Raw genomic sequence first — 4,529 nt, 5'->3', positions numbered from 1 at the left:
CTGTGTCCCACCTGCTCTCCTCAGGGCTCTGCCTGCACACAGGCCCAGGAGATTTCCTGTTGGGAAAGAAAGAATTGAAAAGCCTGAGCAGGTTTCCTGAACAACAAACCCCACTCAGGAACCACCTGCTCAGTACAGGCTGCCTGGAATGGTGTCACCTTTCTACAAGGGACAGTGTGACCAGAAATGATCTCTGGAAGCAGAATTCTCTGAGTCTCCCAGCTGAATTCTCTGTCCCTGTCCTTTCCCTAGATCCATGTTGCAGATGGAAGCTGCTGGTGCCATCCTCATGTTTAACCTCTCTTTGGAATGCAAACAGATGTTTCCAGCTGTGTTAAGCAGGATTTGCTCAATGTTTCTATAAATCTTTTGTGCCACTCATGGAATGAAGGGGCCATTTTGGCACTGAGGGGGTGACGTGGAAGCAAGGAGTCAATTGTGACCCTGGGGTCCCATAGAACCAAGGGGCCATGGTGGCACAGAAGGGCCACGTGGATCCAGTGGTCCATTGTGACACAGTGGATCCAAGGAGACCATGGAGACACCTCCAGAACCTCATGGAACCAAGGAGTCCATGGTGACCCAGCGGGGCTGCATGGAGCCAATGGCCCATGGTGACACTGCCCATCCAAGGAGGCCATTTGGATACTGTGGAAGCTCATGGAGCGAGGTGGCCATTGTGACACTGAAGAACTTCATGACACCAAATATCCATGGGGACACAGCAGGGCATCATGGAACCCAGGAACCGTTGTTGGCAGTGCAGAAACTCATGGAACCAGGGGCTGTTGTGGCACTGCAGAACCAACACAGCTGCTGCACCTTGTCCCCTGCCCTGCACAGCTCCTTGGGAGGCACGGCAGGAGCAGCACCCTGGGAGCCTCGGGAATGCCCCTCTGGGATCCATGGCACACACTCCTTGGGGATGGAATTCCAGTTCCCAGCCAGGAAAAGATGATCCTGCCCTTGAAGGCAAAGCTCTTGTGGAAGAGTCAAAAGCCAAGTGGAGCAAGATCCTACAGTGACATTCACTGCCAGCCTTCATAACTTCACCCATGGTGGTTGTAGCTCATGGATTGGGAATGAAATCAGAGCAGGGTCTTTGGTGGGAGCTTCCCTGGGTCAAGGGAGACACTGAGAGATAAACAGAGCAGGCAAAGGAAGGCAGGAGAGAAAGGAGGACACAAACACAATCAACTGAGAAGGTGGCACTCTGAAAAGCAAAACAGAACTGACTGAAAATTAATGGGACAGGAAGCAATAATTCTGAATGTTTTATTTACTTTCAAAATATATCCCATACACCCAGCTGCACATAATCATGATCCCACACCCTTTAAATTTGGATACCACTTCTCCCAATTTCCCTCCTACCCCATCTCACACTGGAGGCTGTGGAATTGGTTCTTTTGTCATGGGTTAGAGTTTTTTGAGGTGGAAATAAGCCATTTTGAGGTGGGGTAAGATTTGGGTGTTTTCAGTGAAACTGAGTCATTTTGAGGTGACAGATCAATCCATCTTGACTTTGGGAGGGCAAAGATGTGGAGAACACAGCCTGAAATCCCCCAAGAACCCACAAATCCTTCAGAATATGTCCCCAGACTATAAATTTCATCTCAAATACCTGTTAAAGGGTTGGACTTTGAATCTCTAAATTATTACTTTCTTTTCAGTCCTATTTCAGGTGTTTTAATTGATAAAGACATATCTGAAGAATGTTAAGGCCAAACCAAAAAGATGACCAGTCAGGTGTCTTCCCAACATGGATCACAGGGAATGTGGGTCACCAGGCCTTTGCACAGCATGGGTCTTCCCATGGGGGATAAGGCTGGAGCAGGGCACAAAGATCTTCATGCAGTTTGGGGACTCTCAGGGCTTCCTTTACTAGTGTCTCCATTGGTGTTTGGTCAAATGAGAGCTCTGGGTGAAGCTCTTCCCACACTGGGGACACTGGTAGGGCCTCTCCCCAGTGTGGATGCGCCGGTGCTTGACAAGGGAAGAGTTGTACTTGAAGCCCTTCCCACAGTCGGGGCAGCGGAAGGGCCTCTCATCCATGTGAATCTGCTGATGGCAGAGGAGATTAGATCTGGTCTTAAACTTCTTCTGACACTCAGGACACTCATAGGGCCTCTTGTCAGTGTGGATCATTTGGTGGATGATCAGGTTGGACCTCTGGCTGAAGCCCTTCTCACATTGCTCACACTTGTATGGCCTTTTCCCAGTGTGGATCCTCTGGTGGCGGATCAAGTTGGATCTTGTGCTGTAGCTCATCCCACATTCCTTACACTCATAGGGCCTCTCCCCAGTGTGGATGCGCCGGTGGGTGACAAGGGTGGAGTTGCGCTTGAATCCGTTCCCACAGTCCGGGCAGCAGAAGGGCCTCTCATCCGTGTGAAGCCGCTGGTGCAGGAGGAGAGTGGAGCTGGTGTGAAACCTCTTCTGACACTCAGGACACTCATAGGGCCTCTCCCCAGTGTGGATGCTCTGGTGGGTGACAAGGGCAGAGCTGCAGCTGAAGCCCTTCCCACACTCCCCACACTCGTAGGCCCATTCCCCAGTGTGGATCATCTGGTGGCAGATCAGGCTGTTGCTCTTCCTGAAGCTCTTCCCACACTCCAAGCACCTGTAGGGCTTCTCCCCATCAGGAAGCTTCTCAGGCACCACCAGCTCTGAGCTCTGGCTGAAGCTCTGCCCACCTTCCAGGCCCAGAGTGGGTCTTTCCTCCTCAGAGCATCCTGGGCTGGGTTTGCAGCCCCTCCTCCTGTGGGATCTCTGGGGCTTTTCCTCCCTGTTGTATTCCTGCACCGTGGAGCTGCTCAAAATGGCCTCTTCCATGAGGTTCTGCTGCGGGGATTTATCCTCCCTGGTCTTTATCTTCTTCTCCTTGTCTGGGGGAGGAAGGACAGGGAGAGGATGGGATTTGCCTCTGTGCCAGAGGGAAGGGCAAGGAGATCCCCCCAGTGCATCCCCGGCAGGAGGGCACCGGCAGCGGGGCTGTCCTGCAGCCAGGGGCCATGCTGGGCTGGGAGATGGGGCAGGAGAGAGGGGGAATGGGGCACTGACTTCCTCCTCACCTGCCTGGGTGTTCCAGGGCATCTTCCTCTTCCTTGCAGCCTCCTCCTCCATCTGGCGAATTTTTGGGGATGGGAAATCCTGTTTTGGGAGGAAAAAAGTTATGAGCACAGTGAGTTTGTTACTGGTTGGAAGGCAAACCAGGGGGAGAGTCTAAGCCAGAATGACAATTGAATAAGAAAATTAAGATCAAGGCAGTGATACAGAAACACTGTCTTAATCTGACAGAGTCAGGATATAACCTGACACCCCGTTGCTCAGGGTGGTGGTAGCAGTCTGATGAAATTGTGGCTGCAGTCCAGCTGGAGTGATGAACGTGATTGTGTCAAAGTGGCGATCCTGTAGAAGGGTCTGGTCTTCCTCTGAAGGTCCAGTGGTGCTTATGGAGCTCTTGTCCTCTGGGAATCCAGTAGGCAAGGTGGTTGTGGTGTTGCAAATGGTGAGATTATATCCAGGTAGGAATGCTTGGTTCCTCCCCCTGGGCGGAGCATCCCACAATGGGATGATGTAATTTTATCAGTCCTGCAGTGACACTCAATGGCCCATTAACAGAAGATGGCCCCTGGAGGGCGTTATCAGGGCTGAGCCATGGAAGAGATAAAGAACACTGCCCCACCTGTTGATAACAGTTTATGGAGATGGGGACAGAAAACACTTTTGGTTACATCTGACACTGTAACCTAAAACAGTGAGGCAATCCCTGCTCGGGGTGGGGGGTGAACACCACCCCCCTTACCCAAACTGGCTCCGGTGTAAAACCCCCACCCTGGGAAGGCCACGCACACAGGGGACAATGTCACACTTGCCCCGCCCCAGGGGAGATCTCTGTCCCTGTCACTCCCTTGCTCTCTTCTCTTTTTCTTTCCATCTCTGTCTACCTCACATTTACTGTTAATAAAATCCACTTTGGATTTGGTCTTGCTAGCACCTTAATTGGGGCAGAGGCATCTCTCTAACAATTTCATTATCCAGATTGCAACATTATTTTGCACAGTGAGTTCAGGGCACTGTTGTCTGACCCCAAGTGCCTTTGACAACAGCATGGTTCTCTCCTCTGAGGAGTTTGTGGCTCTTTCTGGAGGAACTCTTGGAAACTTGGATGCAGCTTCCTCTGAGTGACTTTAGGGAGAACTTATGAGGAAAATAGCTCTTGTGGGTGGCCAGTTTAAAGAAAATATTTTGTTTTTCTTCTTTGAAAAGTCTGTTGAAATCACTGGAGGAAAGGGACCAAATGATACCAGCAAGACTGACAAGGATCATTCACCACCCGGTGAGGAACACAAGGCTACTTAAATCCTACAAGAAGCCCAGCTCAAGTAGCTAAATTCCCAAATAACTCCTGAATTCATGGGCTTTGGGGGAAGAATCATTATTTTCTTGGTCCCTGTCACCTTTGTGATAGTTACACAGACCTTTCCCTTCCTTTTAATAATCTGTATTGGGCCAAATTTCCGTGT

General features: G+C 50.7%; 1 pseudogene; it reads right to left on the bottom strand.

Annotated features, from left to right (window-relative positions):
* Window positions 1-852: 852 nt before the first annotated feature.
* LOC146764758 (uncharacterized) lies at window positions 853-3,263 on the bottom strand (annotated as a pseudogene).
* Window positions 3,264-4,529: the final 1,266 nt, after the last annotated feature.

Source organism: Lonchura striata, chromosome 31 (genome assembly GCF_050655825.1).
Source record: "Lonchura striata isolate lonStrDom1 chromosome 31, ASM5065582v1, whole genome shotgun sequence".
NCBI lineage: Eukaryota > Metazoa > Chordata > Aves > Passeriformes > Estrildidae > Lonchura > Lonchura striata.
The sequence above is the reverse complement of the archived record's forward strand: the minus strand, read 5'-3'. Positions and strand labels throughout refer to the sequence as shown.